Genomic DNA, 23,857 nt, shown 5'->3' on the forward strand with positions numbered 1-23,857 from the left:
TAGCTCCTAGACTAATGAACCGATTTTAATTTGGTTTTTTTTTTTGTTTGAAAGGTGGCTTGATCGAGACTGTTCTTAGCTATAATCCAAGAAAATCGGTTCAGCCGTTTGAATGATATCAACTCTTTTCTAGTTACTGTAACCTTCACTTGTCGGGGGTGTTATAAATTTTTAATTTACACTTGTTACAGTGCCAATTTATATTGAGAGGTGTTGTGACAACACATATTATTAATTTACTACGCATCAAGTCGGTAACTGGATGGGTGACCGAATTCGGGTGTCCGAATTTTTTCTTTTCGTTTTCACTGTGTATCAAAAAGCACGTCAAGCGGTTGGTCTCGGTTATTATCACTAACATCCGATAATAACTATAAAACCTTAAAATCGATTCTCGATCTCTTAGTCGAGTAGCATGCTGAAGTATCTGGGAACCCACTGCCTTATTATTAGAACTCCTACCATTATGTGATGAATGGGTAGGGGTTATAACCCTCAACATTGAGCGATGTGACTACAAAGGAAAAAGGAAGAAGACCAATACGTTAGACGTTAGACCTGTTGCAATCGTGGCGGTCGGTATATTATAGACATGTTGAAATAATAATGGTATTCCCTAATAACGACGCAAAACGCAAATTTCTATAGCTATGAACGCGGCTTGATATTAAAAGAGATGAAATTCTGAGAATACCTAAATGCCTACAATATTCTCTTGTCATAAACGTTTCCAGTAAAGATTTTCTTAAAAAAAAGAGAACAAATATTTTTAAAAGCAACAGAGAATAATTCCTTAATGCTCGCTATAGGTATCTTAACTTCAACTTCACGGTACTTCCTTCGCAGCTAATAGCTTCTAGTTCCTTGAGTTTGTTAAAAGCCGGCAAATCGGGATAAATTAAACCTCCAAGTTGAATAGAATGGCCTGAAAGGAAACATTAAAGCCAGATTGTATGCTTAAAGCAGGAATTGACGTCTGATGTTGCGAGATTTTATTTTTATGGGGGTGAGCAACGCCCCTTCTGAATAAACGTTCTGTAATTTTTCAGGTGAAAACTTTCTTGACAAAATGTTTGAAATTTGAACCTTGTTTTTTTAAACGTCCCCTTTTTCTCTCAAAAAGAATTGTTCTTGGCGTGGATAAACAGAACGATTGTTGTACCAATTTATCTCACAACCGTTAAGTTTTTGAGAGAGACTTCAATTATTATTAATTATTATCACAATCAGATGACTGTGGCGGCAGTTTAACTCAGGTGAAATTTCTAAAAATTATTTCTTACTAGGTGGTTTTACAACAATGTTAATCCAATTTAGTAAAGCGATGGGTTTTGATGTTTGGAGGAGAACATGACCACAACATGACGTCCGACGGTTTCACCTACTATTACAGATTATCATACATAAGTAACCATTAAATTACTTAACATCATACGCAGAAAGGTATGAAAACCTTGTTCTTAAACCCCTTTCATTATGTGTTTTTATTATGATGAGATAGTTAGATATATTTACTAAACAACTTTTGTTATTAAGATTAATAGAATTCAAGGCATATTATTATGTAATTTAAGTGTGTAGGTAATTCTGTGGGCGGTTCCGTAACAAATAAAATAAAGTAAGTAAATAAAGACATATTGTGGCCTTATAAGTGTCGCTAAATCTTACACGAGATGAAAGGTCTGCTAACACTGCGTTTTCCAGTGCGAGGTCATTCCCAACGCCTTGGGGACGCCAACGTATCGGTTCTTCGAACGACGAGTATGCGCCCCGCTCATTGCCACTTCAGCTACAAAACTCAATGAGCTGTGTCGGTTAGTCTGCCTTCATATTTTTACTGGGAAAATGTTAGAGAATATTTTCGTCAAACAATGTGGGCCATTGAGATTTAGGTGTCTACTTTACAGTGACCTTCTATTTCACTTTCCACTTGGGAGTGAGGGCGACGAAATTTTCTCAAGGGCTATTCGGGTCTGGCGACTTTATTCGCGTAACCACTTAGTTAAATCCGTGCATTCAAGCGTAGTCTTTATTTTTGAATAAGAAATGTTTCCACGTGGATAATTTTTTTTATAATGTCTTTCTCTGCGTTGTGTAATATCATTGCTGAGGATATTCTTTAGGTACGTTTTTTTAATAAACACTGAATTCCAGGATACTTGCCCGAGTGGGATAAGTGCAGTATTTCATATCACAGGCGTAAATTGTATCAAAAACTATTAGGAGGGGAACCCCTTACAAATCTAAGGGTATTGTATGGATTGTAGAAGAAAACGAGCGCGTTTTGTCCGTGAGTGCAGTGACGGCAAAACCCTGACAAGTGACCTTGACTCAGTGTCGAATATGTGAAGTTAGAATTTAATGTCGCATATTTTTTGTAACTTTAGAGCTTTTCAGAAATGGACTCGTGTTTAAGGTACACGAACAATGATATAGTACTCATAATACATAGAGCAATTAATAGTTACTTAAAAATACTTAACTTGTAACCTTTACGTGAACAACTACAACAAGAAACACAAAGAAGTACCTATTATTAAAAGAAATTTATTTCTATATAAAACAGCGAAGAGATAATTATCTTCAAACTAGATACCAGTACAAGCAAACTAGTTTCCAGTTGAGTTTGCTTTTAAAATAGAAAATTATAAACGGAGTTCGTTATTATACGCGACAGTTTTTCATTGTTTTCCCAACTTTCGCTTAACTTTCCTCATAATATTCGACTAAGCTTTTGCGCGGCTTTGACCACTTTCATTGGAAGGTATAACAATGCAAGCGTTAGTTATTGGAAAATATTAATAATATAATTAATATATAACTAATTAAAAATAAAACTTTTGCCATTTTTACCAGCATTTGATTTATTGGCGTTGTCTCCAAAGTAAAAAATTGCCTACAAAGGTGCCATGGTAGAAGATGAAATATTTTTTGTACTTATTTTACAACTAACTATAATAATGTCATGTAAGTGCTTAAGGATTAAATCATTTTAACATAGGTACGTTTATTTTTGAATTGTACTTGTGTTATTTGAAATTTTATTAACCTCCGACCGTCCCCCGACCCAAAAAGAGGGGTGTTTGAGGTGTTGACGTATGTATCTGTATATCTGTGTATCTATGAATCTGTCTGTGGCATCGTAGCTCCTAAACTAATGAACCGATTTTAATTTAGTTTTTTTTTGTTTGAAAGGTGGCTTGATCGAGAGTGTTTTTACTTATAATCCAAGAAAATCGGTTCAGCCGTTTGAAAGTTATCAACTCTTTTCTAGTTTCTGTAACCTTCACTTGTCAGGGGTGTTATTTTTTTTAATTTACACTTGGTAAATATTCAATTAAGTAACTTGAAAGTTTTTAAATGTTACTTTCTACACACATTTTCACAGTAAAATAAACAACCACGCCGACCCTTTCACTGGCTGAATAAATTGTATTTGTATTTTACGTATTCCTAACGACAAGCCGTACGGGACAATTTATTCGTTCGAGACTGGCATTCCACCAGGACTGAGATTTTCAGTAATGAAGCAACGACCATACAGACAGTGACAAATGTAATAAAGTTGGTTGTGTCTAGTAAATAACAGTAATGGTACTAAAAATGCGTTTCGCCTTTAAACATTTTAAGAGAACTTTTCTGGGAATTATTTATGTAGTAGGATGATGCCCGCAACTCCGTCCGCGTGGATTTAGGTTTTTTAAAAATCCCGCGGGAACTCTTTGCTTTTCCGGGATAAAAATTGCCGAAGTCAATTTCCGGGACGTAAGCTACCTCTGTAACAAATTTCATATAAATCGGTTAAACGGATAGACTCTTAAGAATCCCGTAGGAACTCTTTGATTTTCCGGAATAAAAAGTAGCCTATGTCCGATCCCGGGATGTAAGCTAACTCTGTACCTCATTTCAAGAAAATCGGTTCAGCGTTTGAGTCATGAAAAGTAGCAGACAGAGAGACAGACACACTTTCGCATCACACTATCACACTAATATTATAAAATCGAAAGTATATGTGTGTGTGTGTGTGTGTGTGTGTATGTTTGTTACTCCTTCACGCAAAAACTACTGCACAGATTTGGCTAAAATTTGGAATGGAGATAGATAATATCCTGGATTAGCACATAGGCTACTTTTTATCCCGGAAAATCAAAGAGTTCCCACGGGATTTCGAAAAACCTAAATCCACGCGGGCGAAGTCGCGGGCATCAGCTAGTTTATAATATTATGGATGGATAGCAGAATCACGCCCACATTCTTTAGAAACCATTAATATCAGTGTTGCTAGCAAAACAAAGCAGTGCTGGACTAATGGCTGCTTGGCAGCGTCCACACCATCGGTCAATGTCACATCTACCCTCTTTTTGTCGCTAATAAATCCACTTTTGTTTATTTGGAAATTCAAATGATACGCAACTGCCATATCATGAACACACACTGAACACACTATGCTAAATAGACTTCTAAAATCATAACCCGTCCTTTTGGTTTTGCCGTTTTTTCGGATAAAAATAAACCCGCTGTTCAATAACAAACACAGTATGTCAGAACATTCGTTAAAGAGCACTTTTAATTCATAATTACGAGTATTATCATTATAAGCACAAGTACCTACCGGACGGATATGCTGGTAAAGTTAAATAGGATAAACAATTAAATTAAAACCACATTGCGGTATTCTCAGGTTATTTACAAATACAGAGTTACCTCTAGCACGTGATGTTTGTCTGAGAGTAGGTAATTCAAAATTCAAATCATTTACTCAAAATATGTAATATTTACACTTTTTAAGAGCCTAATTTATAGGGTTCTGTATCTCCAGAAAAAAAACCTATAGGATCACTTCGTTGTCTGTTTGTCTGTCTGTGAATACTCATCAAGGGAAACAAGACCTATTATAGGGTACTTCCCGTTGACCTGGGATCATGAAATTTAAAACGTAGCAATGTTATAAAGTACAAGAAGGGGAAAACCTGAGAACCGTGAATTTGTGGTTGCATAACAAAAAAAAATAACACTATGCGATGGTACGGAACCTTACATGTGCGAGTTCAACACACACTTGGCCGGTTTTTGTTTTTAAAAAGTCTAATATACCGGCATAGTAATTAAAACAATAGGTAATAATTTATTACTTTTTTGGTTGAATCATTAAATTAATTATAATAATCAACATAATTCTAATCTCTGTATTTCCTGGCTAGTTTCAAATCATCTTTGTATTAGTTTGAAGGTTGATCTAAAAGATAATATAGAGATCTTGAAGAAACCTTGATAAAACCGTTGTTATTTCTTGACGATAGTTTTATATAACCTAGGTCTTTTCAATAGGTTCCCCTTAATTAATTCAAGAGACATCTTAATATCTCTGATAAGAAGTTACGACAAACACACTAGGTCAGGGTCATCTTTATCAGATTTAATTTCACACTGTTCAAGCTGTAGGAAAATATTTTAAGCTAGCGACCCGCCCCGACCTCGCACGGGTACAATTTACTAAGGAAAATTTTCTAAAACAATTCTTTTATACAACTCTTGTCCTGAGAATAAACTAAGAATACCTACGAAAAGTCAACCAAAACGGTCGAACCATCGAATAATTGGTAATGATCTGTCAATCAGGCGGCAATTGATTTTTATCTTTTACATCCATACTAATATTATAAATGCGAAAGTGTGTCTCTCTGTCTGCTACCTTTTCACGGCCCAACATTGTAACCGATTCTGACGAAATTTGGTACAGGGTTAGCTTACATCCCGGGGACGGACATAGGCTACTTCTTATCCCGGAAAATCAAAAAGTTCCCGCGGGATTCCTAAAGACCCATCCACTTAACCGATTTGTATGAAAGGTACCGAAGTAGCTTGTGTCCCTGTAATCGAAATAGGCAACTTTTTATCCCGGAAAATTAACCACTTCCCACGGGATCAATAAAAATCTAAATCCACGCAGACGAAGTCGCGGGCACCCTCTATTATACCTAAAGAGATTAATCTCTGGTATTACCGAACCAATTTAGAAAAATCTTTCAACAGCAGAAAGCCACATTATTCCTGAGTGACATAATGCTATAATTCACTTTCAAAAAATTAGGGATCCCTACGAAAACTGTAATAAGCTACCCGTACGAAGCCGAGGGGGGTTGCTAGTTTATAATAAAGACAAAGTGAAAATTATGGATATTTAACCGAATGAAATGGTAACTTAAAAAAAAATATTAAAGTCAAGTATTAATAGTTTTTATTCTTCATTTCACTTCACTATTGTTTTATCAATCCTAATGCAATTTCAAGAGAGCTATAATTGCTATGTGCTCCTAATCAGAACCTAAAATAATAATAATAAATATCTATATTACCTATGTATGCTATTAAATAATATATTACCTAGGACTTTTAAATTACAATATGAATAATCAGCTTATCGTTACCAACGTAGTACTTCATTATTCTCAACGTTAAAACGCGACATGTTTAACTTTTAAAAATTATTACGTATTTTCAATTTTAAGCCGAGAGTAAGCCACTTTTAATTATTGTCAACGAACGTGGTTTCAGAAGCTGTAGGTAATTCGCGTCGTTGTTGGCTAACGACGTGAGCGAGGTAATTATATTGTAAATTAATTATTTATAAATTACATTTTCTTTGTACTACCCGACCTGGTCTACTAGGTTACCCGTATAAAATATACAAGCTATACGTCTTCATCATCATTATTTTAACCCATCGCTGGTCCATAACTGACTGAGCACAGGTCTCTCAGAATGAGAATAATTTAGGCATTACGCTTGCCAAGTGCTGCCAGACTTTTAAGAAAATTATGGAGAACTCTTAGGTTAGTTAGGTAATTTAAAGTATATTTTATAACATGTAAATATAATTCTTTAAAAAATAAGGCACATTCAATTTGGCTAATTCATTTCCTCATCGTGAAGCATATTAGAATTAGGTACTGTACGGCAGTTTTCTTGTTAGATACTACGAGTATACATGCTATCAATATTTTTTAACGTTCATCTGCTTGTATATTAAGCAAAGATCTTCGGAACTACTTGCTTTCATAAAACTTGGAACTTCCAGAAACTTGAGCTACGGTACGGAACGGAACTTATGGATATCTATAAGTTATGCCGAAGATTTATTTTAAAGATTTATCACCAAGTAAGTTGACAGGCTGCAAACCAAATATATTATCGGTGTACAGTAAAAGTGGTCGCATAAGAAGCGACGATTTACAGAAGATGCATGCCATAAGGAAGTGTATTTTACTGAGTTTTTTGATAAAATGTTATGTGTGATGATATTGTCGACAAAGATTGACATCGATATTAGCACTACTAAGGTCATCAGTATTTTATTAATGCGAGCAATTCGCCACAATTTGCATCACGCATAGTATTTTTTCAGACCAGTCAAGTGGTAGTCGGACTTGCATATGAAGGGATCCGCACCATCGTGCAAGATAATAACACTATGCACTTTTTTATTCATTTTTTTTCAATTTTTTTTTTTTCAAATTTCAAATTTATTTATTTTCAAAAAAGTCATTCATCTTAAATTTAATAACTTAGGTACATCTATAATTTTTTATCTTATTTAAGTGGTGGTCATTTTTTTTACGGATGGACAGCAGAGGCTTAGTAATTGGGTTCCATCAGGTACGGAACCTCTTGCAGCTCTAAAGACTCTTGCACCTCCTGCACCTTCATATATCACCTTATTTTACCTATAATATATTTTTTAACAGCCTGCCAACTCCTGCACTATACGAAGGATTATTCTTAGAAAATATTGTTTCTAACTCTGTCACTTTTGCAGTTTATCGAACTCTATGATCGAACTTGAACATAATATTATTCTACATCGACGACGATATTCTAGATGTTCAATAAGCTTTATTTATGGGCTCTCAGACGGTATTTGCTGCTAAGTTACATTTATGTCGATTCAACGTGCTTGCATTAATATTACTAACTATAGTAAAATGTTCTTATTGTTGAGTTGAATAAACCAGAAGGATATGAGAGAGCTGGAAGGAAATTGCTACTGATCGCCTCAAATGAAGAAGTTTTCAGGACCAAGCCAAAAGAGCTATAACGCATTGATTTACGATGATCTAACCTCATGCTGCATTCAAAGATGTATCTAAGCTCAAAAATAGAGAGAAACAGACAAACAGAATAGGCGGAATAATAGTTCAACAGCTGGGATTTTTGTTCACCCGTTAGGTTTAGGCTATTTTGCGGGATACCACTGCCTCTAATATTCGTACAACTTAAGAGGGGTCTCTCCGTCACTCGCTCCATACAAACGTAGTTCGTCTCTCATTTGAATAGTAACCAATCACACTCAATGAAATTTTGTAGAAACGTTCCGGGAACTAAAATCTATGCCTGTGGTTTTCCAGATATCCGTTAAAATGTTCAGTTTCAAAGTTTCGCGGTCGTAAAAATTCACATACAAATCTTTGAGACTCTGTAATTTTAAAACTACAAATTTTTAGAAAAATCTAAAACACAACAGGCACAGATATTAGTTTCTAGAATAGTCTGCAAAATTTCATGGACTTTGGTTGCTTAATATTCACATTAAATTGGGACTACGATTGCATGGAGTAAGTGACGGAGAGAGCCCTGTTAAAAGTTTAAAGCAAAGCGTGTCCTGAAAGTGATTTGTACAAATAGAACGTCACCGCAAAAGCACAATCAGAGGCGGTTTTAATAAATGTCATATCCCGGAAAACCGCTAGCCGCTTCAAAATAATTGCGGGCGACACAATAATGTCGGTATGATTGTGACGAGTGTTTGGTGTCATGAGTGTGACAGGAAGTGACCACAATGCCTCCCGCCACTACAGGGAATAGATTTTTTTTTTCATTGAGTGAATAAATTTCTAGGCTATCAACATAGTCAGATCAGGATGTGCGTTGCGAGGTTTTCTTCCTAGAAACGCAATAAAATAAATTTGAGCAAAAATGCATTCCCGAGGTTTTCACTCTAAGACGACGATATTCAGTGCCTTGCCAAGGGTAGGTAAGTATATTGATTTAAAACAAGAGCGACATTTTATATGAGAACAATATTGAGTAAGGCAACACATAAGATGTTAACGTTTATCCACCCTTTTATCTTAAGTTAGAGTTATAAACCTTTTAACTCTTACAAGAACAGAAACCTTTTAACTAGTTTTTCGAGTTTTAGATTCCGACTATTGCAATAATATTGATTTCAAATTATTATAAGCAAGTAAACTTCCGTATTTAACCCCAAAGCCAAAAAGAGGGGTGTTATAAGTTTGACGTGTGTATCTGTGTATCTGTCTGTGGCATCGTAGCTCCTAAACTAATGAACCGATTTTAGTTTATTTTTCTTTTTGTTTGAAAGGTGGGTTGATCAAAAGTGTTCTTAGCTATAATTCAAGAAAATCGGTTCAGCCGTTTGAAAGTTATCAGCTCTTTTCTAGTTACTGTAACCTTCACTTGTCGGGGGTGTTATAAGTTTTTAATTTACACTTGTTCATTTATGCTAGGTTTTTTCTTCAAATACTTACACCTATTTTTTTTAATGCAAATACTTAAAACTAGCTTTATCTAATTGTTGTACAAATCATGCCAAGAAAACTGGCTGCATGTACACGCTGAACTGCCAGGCTGATCTTTTGTGTAAAAGATGAGCCTGCCTTTTTAACATCAAATGACGGAATTAACCGGGGTGAAAAATTGAAAACAAAAATCTTGCACTAAAACTCGAAAATCCGAAAATCTTCGTGACAACCTCGCTTGTGCCGCTAGTCGTTTCAGCCATTTCTGCTGCGGCTCTCGGTCTTGATGCTGTCTCTGATATGACAGGGCTCAATATGTCAACGCGTGTTGTTCCACATAAGGGTCCATCCACGTACTTAGTAAACAAGTAAATTAATATTAAACTTCCATTATTGGGTCCCCGTCGCAAGATATGAAACATACGAGTGGGTGCACAAAAGTTACGCTAGGTTAAGCTTTCATGACTTTAAATTTTTAATTTAATTTTTCCATCGGCCTGTATGCGTCCACCGCTGGACATATTATTAGGCCTTTCCAAGGGCGCGCCACCAAACACGGTCCTTCGCCTTCCTCATCCACCCGCTCCCCGCCACCTTCTTCGGGTCATCGGTCCAGCGGGCTGGAGGTCGTCCTACACTGCGCTTACTGATACGATCTAACTCCAGTTTTAATTTAATACTGCACCGCATATCAAAATTTTATCTATCTAGGGATTTTAAAAACGTATTAAGCTCGCGTACATAAGCAATTCTCCAACAGCCAATTGCGTTATCGACAGACACAAATAACAACAAAGTTGGCACCCAATTTTTACCTTCACATTAATTCGTAGTTCCATTTAAATGTAAATGTAACATTGGTTCGTGCACTGTGTAATGTAAATAGAAGGTAGGGGATTTATTATTTACATGGAGAAAATATATGCTTATCCCACGGGAAGACAAATAATTTTGAAAAATTTATACTACGTAGACAAACTTAGGTCGCATCGACACTCTCGATTAAGCCACCTTTCAAACAAAGAAAACTAAATTAAAATCGGTTTACTAGTTTAAGAGCTACGATGCCACCGACAGATACACAGATACACACGTCAAACTTATAACACCCCTCTTGTTGGGTCGGGGTTAAAGAAAACAGCATTTTGACAACAAAAAATTGGCAAAATGGTAAAGCAATAGATGTTTTGTGGTTGACTATAATAATAGCTGCAATCGTAACTGTACGACTACGTATTCTATTTATTGCTTCCACCATGCTTACACCATAGTCTTTCTAAGACTTCCATCAATATAATAGGAAACACTAATAATAATAATACACCAAAGTTTGCACCAATATTGAGGCTTACGAGAGTTCATCTAGTTCCAATGTTTGGTCAAACAACAAATAGTACAAGTTGGAAACACACACTTCAGTCCAAGTAACTTTCAAACAGTATTACGGGTTCCATCTCAGGTAATCGCATCTGCTTCATCCGACGGCACATTGTTTCCTCTTATCGCAGCTAAATTACATTTGGCTGAACAATTCCCTCGCTTTTGTCTTCAATTTCTTCAACGGTAACCAACAATCCATAATATTTACAAAGGGAGGCCAATTCACTCATATTATATGTATTGAAAAAGTATAGCTCAAACCACTGGATTTAGAAATTAATTGTTTTGCATGTCAGTTTTGCTAATATAAAAATTTTCAAGAGTTCCACCGATTATTTCACAGTGATAATACAGGGTGTTTGGTAATTAGTAGGTATATAAAGATGACACGTACCCATGCTACTTTGATCTGATAAATACAATGCTGAAGTAAAATGACGAAATAAAATTATAAAAATTTCCATACAAAATTTTAATTTTTTTTTATGTCCAAGTTTTCATGGCCCTAACGTGCCCTAACTCACTGAGATCGTTGGCCTTGGCCTATCTAAAGATAGCCAACCATCTCAGTGAGTTAGGGCACGTTAGGGCCATGAAAACTCTGACATATTTTTTTTTTAAATTTTGTATGTAAATTTTTATAATTTTATTTCGTCATTATACTTCAGCATTGTATTTATCAGATCAAAGTAGCATGGGTACGTGTCGTCTTTTTATACTAATTACCAAACACCCTGTATATGTATAACTGTATTTTTCACCAGGCGTAATCCATGATCGTTCAATTAATCACGGGAGAGCTTTTTTATGTGATTACAGTTTCAGTAAAATATTATTGTCTGATTTCATCCCTATGTCTACTGTCTATGACGTGGCATAACCACAAACTCAGGTAGCATTATATCTGCTATGGTAAACTATGGTCTTGGTTTAGGTAGGATAATCTTCCTTGCGCACTATGGTGTTACAAGTGGGAAATCTTGGGTTTAATTTCAACAAGATAACCACTAACCAATTGATAATTTCTGATTTAGCTTAGGTTGAATCTGGTGATGGCTTCAGACAGAGCCAGTTACCACCCAACCGAAAAAGACGTGCATCAAGTGATTTGGTGTTCTAAACGTTTAGGGATTTGTATAAATTGCCATACCTACTCCTTCCAGGTTAGCCTGTTTTCATCTTAGATTGCATCGTCACTTACTACTAGGTGAGATCATAATCACCGCGACGCGCAGCGAGCTGAGTCCCTATGAAAATGGACCCCAGATGGGTTCGAAAATAGTCGGGCTTACATCGATAAATACTTGAGTATAGCTATAACAACCTATACTTATAACGGAAATCTACGTCGACTGAACACGTGAGCAAAGGATACTTATAGGTACATTTATTAAAAAAAAAACTAAGTATCCTAAACCGTAAACAGCTGCCTCAAATCACATATTATCCATAATGTTAAATATGTACTCACTTGTGTCTTAAATTATGCACATTTTCTATGCGCCGATGTTATTAATTTACCCTTCAGCATTATAAGATCTTCCTGCTTCGATGTAATATTCAATCTTAAAAGCATACGGAATATAATTAATTTGTTGATGAAATTTTGTTTCTCATAATTCGATTTCCTTAATTTATCTTTTGTATTATACGTTTTGAATGAATGAGTGAATGAAATTGTACATAACAATATTTTTAAGGAAAAATTGTGAATAACATAGTAACTTTAGTCGAAATTACAAGTACTTGTAGCTTTTTTTATTTATTTATTGAATTTATTTATCAACAACAGATCCTAATATTACGTAAATATGATTTTTAACCCGCGACCCAAAAAGAGGGGTGTTATAAGTTTGACGTGTGTATCTGTGTATCTGTCTGTGACATTGTAGCTCCTAAACTAATGAACCGATTTTAATTTAGTTTTTTTTTTGTATGAAAGGTGGCTTGATCGAGCTATAAAAGTTATCAGCTCTTTTCTAGTTACTGTAATCTTCACTTGTTGGGGGTGTAATAAATTTTTAATTTACACTTGTTAGTCAACTTTTAAGGTTTCAGCAGATAATTCTTTGTTGACTTCTTCAACGTGTGAATGTCACAGATATACCTATCTAATACCGGTTGTAAAATGAGCTGGATTTATTTGTTATGCCTAGTTTTTATACTACTATAATAAAAATTTGAAATCAGGCCTTCAACGTAAACTTAGTATAAATTATTATATTAATATATTGCATAATTTAGTTCATCCATAAAATTACGAATAATTTATATTAGGTAATAGTAAAGTCCTCAGATTTACCCGTCTGAAGATGAATTTAACTGTGTGAATGCTAAATAGGCATTTAACCCTTAATACATACACGTGGGTGAGAATGGTGGGTGCTAACACATTTTTGTTTAAATTTTCATTCAGGAAGTTACGTAGTCAGACCTAGTAAAATATGTGATATTTTTACCACTTTCATAGACTTTGTTATTATGAGTTATGAATTTTTACAATATATTTATGTATGATATTTTTTTAAATTATTAAGTTATGAATTTTAAGCTATTTTGGATCTATGTCTTCGAGTCTGTTACTCTACTTAAGCTCTTTTGGGATTTGCTTTCGTTTTTGGTAGTACACTGTACAGTACAATTCTTACAGTCGGATAAGTGTAGTTAAATGATAGAAAAAAAATAACGAGAGTTGTTAATATGTTCATTCGTTCACTTTATTTCTCTAATTTTGATATGTGCGAAGGGTGGGTCTCAATCGGTAAAAATATGACGTTTTTAATGCATGGACAAACAAACAAAAGTGCGAATCATTACTATTTCATATTACATTACTATTAAGTATAGTATTCATGTTTTTTTAATTAAATAGGTGTATTTTACATTCAAACGAAACGCCGCGCCGCGCCGCTTATCAACATTTTTTTAAATAAGCTGACATTTTATTATGAATACTATATTTGAATAAAATTAGGCGATACCTCGACGATCAAATAGATACCAATAAATAACAATCAAGTCAAATTAATTATATATTAAATGTATCCTATTATTACTTTAAATGCGAAAGTAGTAATAGTGTCTGTCCGTCATTTTCATGGCTCATCCGCTGACGCTATCTTTACGAAAGGCACAAATATAGCTTGCATCCTTTGGACGGATATAGGATACATTTTATCCCGGAAAATCAAACAGTTCTATCATCTATTTTTTACGTTATTAGTATACTTCCAATCTAGGCATGAATGTTTGTGTGTATGTTTGTTACTCTTTCACGCAAAAACACGGATTTGGCTAAAATTCAGAATAAAGATAGATTATACCCTGTATTAACATATGCATAAGCTATTTTTTATCCCGGAATGTTAAAGAGTTCTTGCGGGATTTGAGTTGAGAAAAAGACGCGGGCATCAGCTAGTAGGTAATATGTCTTGCAGGAGCTACGGGCTTTATAAAGCAGAATAATCACTCTTACTATCCCACGTAAGAAGCTTAACCTAATAGTTGTTTCCATCCTTCAGTCTTAAATAAGGGTTAGTATTATTATTTTCCACCTTCATTGTACGTGTAGGAAACTATTCATACCTAGTCTTGACAAAGGGACTAAAAGCTTTTAACCGCGTATTTTAGACGCGTTAGCCTCAAAATTATGTTTCGAATTCTGAACAAATATATCTAGCACGTATTGTAGAGCATTAGCACATTAATTTTATGATATTTGAAACACAATTTGCGAAATTACATAATTTGTATCCCAAAATATGTAATTATTTAGTATCTACCTAATAGAATAAAACTTCTTATCACAACTTTTATTTGTAATTTTGGTGCAATTTTAATTTTTCTCTCTCATTATAGTTGGTTTTCAGAATCTACTTGTAGAGGAATAACATATTTTCTTAGTAGATTAAAGCCCGGGATATGAGAAAGGTCAGTTAGAGACTTCTGCGCGTTTTAAGCTCGTTTTGGCATAGGTACGAGTAGGTACCCCCGCACTAACCCGGTGTGGGATAGCGCTGGTGACGTGCGGAAGTGCGGGGAGTCCCCCCGCCTCATACCCCGATAGCCATGTCGACCTGTCGCGAACTTAATTAGACTGTAGATATTGGTGAAGTAGGTAGATATAATTTTGTAATATTATAATCCTTTTCCTCGTCTGAGTATAAGCACTTGTGCGCGTACCTACGTAGGTATCTATGTAAACACGAATTTTAATCACGTAGGTACTTACTTAACTACTTACCTATTTTGTTACGTCTCTAGGTAACATCTCGGTAATCACATTGATATCATGTTCTTCATCTCTATTAAAATGTAATTTATTTACGCTTGTACAACGTTGTATGAAATTAATGAATAATTCCTTCTACAGAATTAATTAGTAAGCAATCAACTACATACATCCTGCATAATGTTACATTAGGTATGTGTATAGTTTAGTACTACAAAATCCTAAACCATGTCAGAGAGTACTTACTGTACATGTTCTCAAAAAGTACCATAAGATTTTTACCAGTAGACAAAGCTAACAAGTAATAACTCAAAATTTAAAAACCCCCGACACAAAAACCTCTAAGTATAAGAAAACTAGAAAAGAGCTGATAAGTTTCAAATGACTGAACCGATTTTCTTGGATTATAGCTAAGAACACTCTCGTTCAAGCCACCTTTCAAACAAAAAAATCTAAATTAAAATCGGTTCATTCGTTTAGGAGCTACGATGCCACAGACAGATACACAGATACACAGTTACACACTTATGACACCCCTCTTTTTGGGTAGGGGTTAATAAGGCATATAATTTTAGCAGTTAGTGTATGTATGCACCTAATAAGTGTATGTATATTTTATTTATAATTTTTATGATAGTGTTTACCTACACTTCAAAGACAGTGGCGTCCCATCGGGCGTGAACCCAGAAGATGTGTGTAGGTATGTATGTTTGTATTTACGCATGTTCCATTGTAGCACCCAGACTACACAGCGGACTGATGAATGCGGTGTCAATCGATGCGTTACTATGGTCCGAATGTAATTCGGTCACATTTAATACGAACAAAATCATTGATTGATGTTACATACAAAAAGCGAAGAAAAAGTTTACTAGTTAGAATTACTAGTTAGAATACCATCGAAAAGTTAACATTTCAGTGTATAAATAATGAAAAGGTACTTAAATAAAACGTTTCTTTCAGTCATCTTAATACATTATTCCATTCCATTCCATTCCATCAGTCTGTAAGTGTCCACCGCTGGACATAGGCCTTTCCAAGAGCGCGCCACCAAACACGGTCCTCCGCCTTCCTCATCCACCCGCTCCCCGCCACCTTCTTCAGGTCATCGGTCTAGTATTAGCACATGATGGATCTCGAATTTGAGTGATTATTGCCATATATACAATTAAAAAAATGTCTGGACGAGTCTGATGTTTCATGACCTAACTCAATGGCTCTTTAAGGGTAAATAAAAATAAATCTAATTGGATAACTAGAAACATTTTCCCCAGCTACACCTAATCACCATAAGTAGTGAAAAACTAATCGAATGTATCGATAGATTCTGTTTTGGTATAACTTATAAGTTATATAGGTAGGTATCTAAAACAAACAACAAATACTCCGACATCGAAACAACCAATTCCAAAATGGTAAATTGTTCAATTTATTGTTATCTCCACTCAAAACGCTTCTGGCGCCGCGTTGTATCATAAATATACCGTTTTTGTTAACACTGCATTTGGACATTTATTTAAAAGTCACACTGCTAGGTAGTTTAAAAAATCGAGTCTCTCTATGTGAAAATCTTGAATTGCTGTAAATTGTTGTACCTAATTTTGAACCCTTTACAACGCTAGTTATTTTAAATTACATAACTATGTTCATGGGGGACTTAGATCCCCATATGATTAGCTAATATAATGTACACCTCATTATATACAATTTTAGGAGTTCGTTTGAAGAGTCATAGCTAATTAATATCTCGTGAACTAAGAATATTACACCTATGCACCAACCTCAAGTATAAAAAGAATAAATACAAAACTGTCACTATTGGATACACGGGTATTGATGAGGCCAAACTTCGCATAAACTTGTGTTGGTACTGAACAGAATATTTTAACCTATTTTTTAGGGTTCCGTACGCGAACCTCACAAGGAAAAAAGGTACCCTTATGGTCTGTCTGTCTGTCCGTCCGTCCGTCCGTCCATCCGTCCATCCGTGTCTGTCTGTCTGTCTGTCATGTTTGTCAAGAAAACCTATAGGGTACTTCCCGTTGACCTAGAATCATGAAATCAAATCATTGGCAGGTAAGTAGGTAGGACTTATAGCACAGGTAAAGGAAAAAAGTAAAAAATGATAGTGTACTTATAGTACTCTTCATAATAAGATACTTATAATTTACGCAATATTTTTGAACATAAGTGGAAGATTTTTTGATGATACCTACTAGATAATGTAATGGATGTAAGGATGTAAAAATATTTTTCCATTTCGACACATTTTTTGCACGATTCGCGAATAGGTATAATAATTCTGCTTACCTTTTTTGCTACAAAGTTAAAAATAACCAAGTAGTAAAGGTATAATTATTTGTCAATAAAATAGGTGTAGCTGATGAACGCACGTATTATGTAGTAATTTAGATTATAGCACAGTATCAATTGTATAATCTCTAAATACGAGTAGGTCTTCTCTTCTCTTCTTCTTTGTTAACCCTTATTATTGTTAACCGAGTCTGTGTATTGGTTTATAAATGAATTAGTATATTTTTACTGTAGTACACCACAAAATTAGATACAGAAAAAAAACATACAAAGCACAACACAATATAGGCAGATATCTTTGTAATCTTTTATCTATCTAACCTGAGCATCCGAACTATATACTTAACAGCCATATCGTCTGACGAAGACACTGAAGCATTTGAGTAAGCTTTTGAGCATTTATTTTCATAGCATTACCTCTATGAAATGCTCCCAGTGCAGCGGGACGACTTGATGGAAGATGTAAGCTGCTAAAAATCAGACTGAAAAAAGCAATAACTCATGCGATGGTAGGCATAAGAACTCTAGTAATCCATTTTACTTTTTTCTATTTCTCCTAACGAAAAGCAGAGGTATTATTACTACCCGACTCTACCCATATTAAAATGCGAGTTAGTTGGTTGTTATTTGGTTTGCCCTTCAATCACGCCACAACAGAGCAATGGATCGACCCACTTTTTGCATGGATATAGCTAAAGACCTGAAGAGTGACATAAGACGCCTGAAAATTAAAGAATTCTAACGGGATTTTTTAAAAACATAATTCTACGCGGACGATGTCACGGGCATAGCTATTTTTCTTTTGGTGAACCGGTGAATCAAAGATTATATATAATGAAATTGGTCAGTCTATCCTAATTTTTGTACTGGGTTTATTTTTTAAACTTATATTTTCTTTTAAAGATCTTAAATAGGTAGAACAGTGCGATTATACGAAAACTCGAATGTGGAAATTGGTGAACCGTTAAAAATACACAAATTAAAACCCTTCAAAAACTATTAAAAACTACAAAAAAAGTTTAATAAAGACAATGTCCGTATGCATGCTCGCGGACCACTTTAGTGGTCCGCGCACCCACTCAATACACTAGTATCTATATGAAACGGTACGTCACCAGGCGAACATTAAACACAACATCTCCGTAAAATTATGTCTGCTCAAATTCGCCAAATCACAGGCTGGTTTCTCACTCCATTACTCCCTTTGTGGCCAATGAATCGTCTCTAGGCCTAATTATAATAACGCCGTTCAAAGCAAGGCGTCATAACATTGTTCTTAATTACAGGGCCCTGGGTAATTGTCTGTGACGCACGACGACGCAGCAGTTACAAAGTTAATTATATAAAATACTGTAACATCAGCTAATTGATGTAATTTACTTCTATATAATAACTAACTTTTACCAACGACATCGTCAGCTCAGATTTTGGTTTGTTTTTGGATTAAATTCATACTTTGTAATAAATGCGAAAGCGTCTGTTTACGAGCTTTTCACGGTCCAGATGTTTAACCATTTTTGATGAAATTTGGTACAGAGATAGTTTGCATCCCGGGAAAGGACATTGCCCCTGAAAGTCAAAGAGTTCACACGGGGTTCTTAAGAAACCCAAGTACAAAGTTGCGACCAAAGGATATCTTCTACTTAGTCCATAGATAGCTTATATTCTGTAGACGGGCATAGGCTACTTTTTATCTCGAAAAATCAGAGTTCCAACTTGATTATAAAAACTAAACTCACGTGGATACGTCGCGGACAGCACCCCCGACAAGTGAAGGTTACAGTAACTAGAAAAAGCTGATAACTTTCAAACGGCTGAACCGATTTTCGAGATTATTATCTAAGAACACTCTCGATCAAGCCACCTTTCAAACAAAAAAAACTTAATTAAAATCGGTTTATTAGTTTAGCAGCTACAATGCCACAGACAGATACACAGATACACACGTCAAACTTATAACACCCCTCTTTTTGGGTCGGGGGTCAAAAGATAGATAGAACAGTCAATACCACGGAGACTACAAAATTACGAAATATGTCAATCCAAGGATCTCGAGATCGCCCAAAAAAGCGCTGGAAACTAAGTAAGCGTAGATTTAAAAGTCAATAGAGTCAAAATATCAGATTCCCTCCTGAGCAAAGTGGACGGCAAATTATAGTAAAGGTACGAGTACACTTAGGGGTGTCGAAGACGAAGGATTAAATGCAAAATGGAACGTAGATTAAGCAAGAATCCAGCCATCCGTGTGAGTATAATGACGCAAATTACTCGCCCGGTACGACGCGACGTCTTGCCCGGACGGAAATGAAATAACGGAAATAAGGGCGTAACAAGGACGAGCGTATTACTAATAAGGCCGTAACAAAGACGAACGTATTACTAACAATGACTGATATGATTAGTCCAGGTAGTTGAGCGGGATTTTTAATTTAATAAAGGGTGCCAACGGGAACCTACTACTAATCCTCCGCTGTCCGTCCGTCCGTCAGCGGGCTGTATCTCGTGAATTTTCACAGAATATGCATTTTCTATTGCCGCCACAAAAATTAAAAAAAAGTGTTATTTCTTGAGAAATGGTATGGAACCCTTCGTGTGCGAGTCCGACTCGCACTTGACCGGTTCTTTTATAAGTATGGAGAACATTATCGAAACTCAGACAAACGCGATGTTTTGCTTGACTGTTACACCAAGTGAAATTTATTTTAAACGCACATAACTCCAAAAACTTCGAGTAGGCCGGGGTTTGAGTGCCGAACCCTCTGAATAGGGGACTGACGTTTTAACCACTAGGCTATAAGGGCTACAAAGCCCTTAAAAATAATTAATTAAGACACTGGGCCTCTGGTTTTGTTTCCCAAAATAACATGAAGTTAAATGAGTAGGTCGCTTTGCTGTCGGCCAAAAAGTCTCTCTGTCAGCTTTTCTTTGTAACCTCGACAGAGGATTTCAGCTTTTAGACACTTAATACGACACACAAGTGTCTCTGTTTATTACGAAATATTTTGTATTCGATTTTTTTAAAATAAAAATAGCGAGCAAACGAGCAGGCGGATCACCTGATGTTAAGTGATTACCGCCGTCCATGAACATTTGCAGCACCAGAGGAACCGCTGATGTTTTGCAGGCCTTTCAGAAATTTGTTGGTCCGCTCCTTCCATAGCCCCATGTTCTAGTGGGAACACCGCCGAATGGATGATATAGGGATGGAATGATCAGCATGATAGGTGAAAACATTAATTTTGCAGCCCTATATATATATATATATATATATATATATATATATATATATTAAAAAAACAGGCAGTCTATTTTTAACCCCCGACCCAAAAAGAGAGGTGTTATAAGTTTGACGTGATTATCTGTGTATCTGTCTGTGGTATCGTAGCTCCTAAACTAATGAACCGATTTTAATTTAGTTTGTTCAAATGGTGGCTTGATCGAGTGTTCTTAGCTATAATCCAAGAAAATCGATTCAGCCATATTTTGTTATCAGTTATCAGCTCTTTTTTAGTTACTGTAACCTTCACTTGTCGGGGGTGTTATAAATTTTTAATCTACACTTGTTGCTTGTATTCTGAGTCAATAATCGTGTTTTACAATTGGAATATTATGTTTTGACCATAGACCTACGATTTTTCGCTACGCTCAAAGACTGACAAAGCGAGGAAGCGAGAGTAGTTAGAGAAGACACAATGCCGCGAGCGAAAGCGAGATAGCGAAACAAGATGCCGATAAGTCATTGTTTACGTGAGTAACGGCCCGTAAGAGTTCGGCCTGTTCCAAGTCGAGGTGATTTTTTGCATTTACTAAATAATTTTACGATTAAAACGTAAAATCTATGTCCTGCCACCATGGTGTCTTGTTCAGTGAGCGAATGTGACGTTACAGGACGTTAAAATCCGCGTAAATACACGTTTCACAGGTAATTACTGATTATTTATACTAATTGTTTATAATCATTATTTCGTCATTTATTGTTTGAAAATTAGGCAAAATAACTATTGGCAGCTTAGATGATAGGTTTCCCTTAAGACTTATCATCAAATTACATTGCTAAATGAAGAATTTTTGGATATTTTGTGTAAAATTTTACACAAAATAAAAATAAAATTTCATTAATAAATAATAATTTGTTACCTAGCTTTAGCTTTGTTGCTATTTGTGTATTTGAAATGTATTTGATTTTTTAAGATTATAAGATACTGTTTACTTCACGTCATTTAACTAACTCATTAGTGTCCTATGATTTCGCCAGTAAGACTATCGATAATACAATGCTACAGTCAAGACAACTCTATTTCACGCACACATTTACGTTTCATTTTTTGTAACACCGGTAATCTGTCATTGTTGATCTAGTACATACTAAATTTATGGTTTTGACAGTCTGCTGTTTTCTTCTTGATTCTTGCTACTTTTCAAATGATTGTAGCATGTAATCCCCGGGGCATGCCTTAATTTTGCACTGTGTTGCTTTGGCGTTAACACGTTTTTACGTGTGAATCATTGTTTCGAATTCATTACTAATTATCTAGTTATTTTTGTTTATATCTAACAGAATAATCTGGAACTAAGCAAAAAGTATAAAAGTAATTAAACTTTTTTTGCATGCGTACCTACAAAACTGTATTTAAATGTTTGAAGGCTATAGGGGCGAAACAAGAAATGTCAAAAAACAAACATAGATGTTTGGGTAATAATTTTACATGAAATTCTATTTTTGCACCTATAGGTATCTACTCTTCAGTTTTGATCCGCTGCAACCAGTGCTAAAAAAATATGAACGGTGTGCAAACCTGAAAGGAGTTTAAACTATACCATAAATAACATGAACGAATAAAATAGAAAAAAAAATATTAAAAACAATTCTACTTTTTATTGATTAAGATTTTTGTTTCTACGTGGACTCTACCGACAAAAAAATCTATTTAGGTGTAGGGCCGATTTTTGTAAAACAAAAAAAAGATTATTAGCGGCGAGGATAAAATAACAAATAGCTCACAAAAAACTGGCTTAACAGGGCTCTCTCCGTCACTCGTTTCATACAATCGTAGTTCCAATTTCATTTGAATATTGAGCAACCAAAGTTCATGAAATTTTGCAGACATATTCTAGAAACTAATGTCTATGGTTTTAGATTTTTCAAAAAATTTGTAGTTTTAAAATTACAGGGGCTCAAAGATTTGTATGAAATTTTTTAAGACTGCGTAACTTTGAAACCGAATATTTTAACAGAAATCTGGAAAACCACAGACATAGATATTAGTTTCTAGAATATGTCTGCAAAATTTCATGGACTTTGGTTGCTTAATATTCAAATGAAATTGGAACTACGATTGTATGAAACGAGTGACGGAGAGAGCCCTCTTAAGCGTTGTTTTTTGTAATAAAAGTGGATTTTTATGACTTGATTTTGTATAGTAATATTTTTGATATTTTCTGTTTTTTTGTTGGTAATTTATGGTCCAGTTTCTAGATTGGGGCCTGCAGCCAAAACGCAAATTGGGACAACGATTTCTTTTGACTTTTTCATTGACAAAGCTTTGCAAAAGTAGCGCGGGCGAAATGTCGCACTTATTGTACTTAATCAAGCTTCTGCAGTCTGCACTGCGGAATAAATGCCATACACATTGTGGCGTGTTTCGAAGTTCAACAAGTGTAAATTAAAAATTTATAACCTCTCCGACAGGTGAAGGTTACAGTAACTAGAAAAGCGCTGATAACTTTCAAACGGTTACACCGATTTTCTTGGATTATAGCTACGAGTAAGAACACTCTTGATCAAGCCACCTTTCAAACAAAAAACTGAATTAAAATCGGTTCACTAATTTATGAGCCACAGACAAATACACAGATACACACGTCAAACTTATAACACCCCTCTTTTTGGGTCGGGGGTTAAAAACGATTCTAATACTAAATTCTGTATGACTAGTCTTATGATTCATACTAACTTCATACTAATATTTTAAATACGAGAGTGTGTCCGTCTGTTAATTACCTTTCTAAGCAACCTATCTGCGATATATCAATCCACACATTATCTACTATATCCTCTATCATTAAATAACAGAATATGAGGGTACATATTTCTGACACCGCATCTTAGATCATAAACAGAGACAGTTTCAAATACAGTTTTTAGAAAATCATCGCATTTATAAAATGATAATTGTTAGAAAATCATTCACAAAAATTGTATTTGAGTTATCTAAACTGTCTCTTGTATGATCTAAGATCCAGTGTCACCCTAAAGGCTGAATTTTCAAAAATCCTTTCTTAGCAGATGTGTGCGTCATAATAGCTATCTGCGTGATCCATCACGTAGTTACAGCTGTGCTTTAATAGATCAGACACATATCCTTTTAGGTATATATTTAGATTAGACGTGCTA

Source organism: Maniola jurtina, chromosome 12, assembly GCF_905333055.1.
Source record: "Maniola jurtina chromosome 12, ilManJurt1.1, whole genome shotgun sequence".
Lineage (NCBI taxonomy): Eukaryota > Metazoa > Arthropoda > Insecta > Lepidoptera > Nymphalidae > Maniola > Maniola jurtina.